The sequence below is a fragment of the Mycteria americana genome, chromosome 19 (assembly GCF_035582795.1).
Source record: "Mycteria americana isolate JAX WOST 10 ecotype Jacksonville Zoo and Gardens chromosome 19, USCA_MyAme_1.0, whole genome shotgun sequence".
Taxonomy (NCBI): Eukaryota; Metazoa; Chordata; class Aves; order Ciconiiformes; family Ciconiidae; genus Mycteria; species Mycteria americana.
The window spans coordinates 3957931-3959719 of NC_134383.1; positions in this window are offsets into that span (position 1 = coordinate 3957931).

Genomic DNA, 1789 nt, shown 5'->3' on the forward strand with positions numbered 1-1789 from the left:
GGAGAGGGAGGGAAGGGCTCTGAACGAGAGAGGGGGTTTGGGGCCAGTGGTGGGTGCTGAGAATCTGGGAGGGTCCTGAGAGGGCGGACGGTTTGATTTAAATCGATGCAATGACACAAAGGGCTGTGTCCTGGCGTTGGCATATACCCACTTTAGCAAATGGTCCCTGGTTCTGTTGCATTCCTTTGAGAAAACAAAATAGATTTCCTTTGCTTCTCTAGCTTTTTTGTCCTTCTATCCGAGGGCTACTTTTGTCAAGAACTGTTTTGTTGTTCATGCTAGTTCATGCATAAAAGTCTGCCGCGGGCAGTCTACACAGTGGGAAAAGCACCTGGTTCGGAAGGAATTAGGTGACAGCTATATACCAAAGTGTCGCACGGCTCCGTGTATTGAGATTAGATGCTGTGCCGTTGTGTTTTTGGATACGTTCCTATTGAATATCCATGTTTTGACCAGATGTTTCAGGCAGATTGCTTAACCGGCGATGTTATGAATATGCATGGAGTGGCGACTGTCCTCTGCTCCCTTGGCGGGATTTGTAACCCCCTTCGTTGGAAGCTGCGTACATCCCGGTGGCAGATGATAGCGCAGCCCGTGGTGGCTTGGAGCGGCTCAGAGGAACTGCGCCTAATGGCACTCGTTGCTTCTGGGGAGAGGCTCTCGGTTTGCCCTCGCCTACTCGGGTCTGTAATCCAAAGAAGGCGAGGCGGTGGCTCTGCCTCCGTCAGTTGCCATTTTTGCTTGTAAATGAGATTCTGTAGGTTCTGTTCGTGTGCGGATTTGAAAATGCAAACGAGGTGCTGAAAGCAGCCCGGAGGCTAAAATATGTATTCCTGGCAGCTGTGCCTCCCTCATTTGAATGTTGCGCTTTCGTAGGCGGTAGAGAGACGCCTTCCCCAGAGCAACGTTAGAGGGGCTTTAGCCATCTCGGGCCTTTGCCTCTGTGATTGCTTTTCTGCAGTTACTGGAAACTTCAAATATAATTTAAACATGAAGGTCTATTCTTGCTCCCTATTAATGATGCATCCATATGTAATTTTAAAGAAAAAGGAAGAACTGTAAGTCCATCTCATTTTTTATTCTGGTTTCTCTCACAGGGAATATACTTCCCCGCTCCCACAATTTGCCTTGGGTTTGCTTGCAGACTTAGCGGTGGAATTCAGGCCAAATAGGTAGTTGGTTTGGATCGGTTCAATAAATTTATGTAAGCTTTTACACAAGAAAAGTGTCCTGAGTTTTGCACTTTTGTGTTCCCTGAAGCAAAACGTCTCACCCACACGCTTAACACACACCTTTGGGAGAGTGAAAGCTGCTGAGATTTTTTGTTCTGCTGACCGTTCGTGCCGGCTGTCTGCCCGGTGAGCTCGGGCACAGCCACCTCACTTGAGCGAGATGCTGCTTGTCGAAAGGAGAAGTCGCAGTGCTGGAAGACCTAGTCCTCTTCTGGACTGTATTTCTGCGTGGCAGTGATCTCCGCTTCCAGGTGAAGAACAAGGCTCGAGCTCGCTCTCTGTTACCTGCTCCGTGTCCTCGGTGGGACTCACCTTGGGGTTCAAACGAGTTTCACCCTCGAGGAAAGGCTGGTAGTTGCTGCTGGGGAGGGCAGTATGGCCCACTAACGCAGTAGTCGTGGGCTTAGCCCGTGCTGGCCTGCACCGAATGACCCTGGGGAGGGGCAGGAGGAGGGGGATGCCCCTCCGGATGGGACGCAGCTCCTGGGCAAACCCCTCGCTAGGGCGTCTTCCCTGGGCTGGCCAGGTCCCTTGAAATGGGAATAGGACGAGGCGCT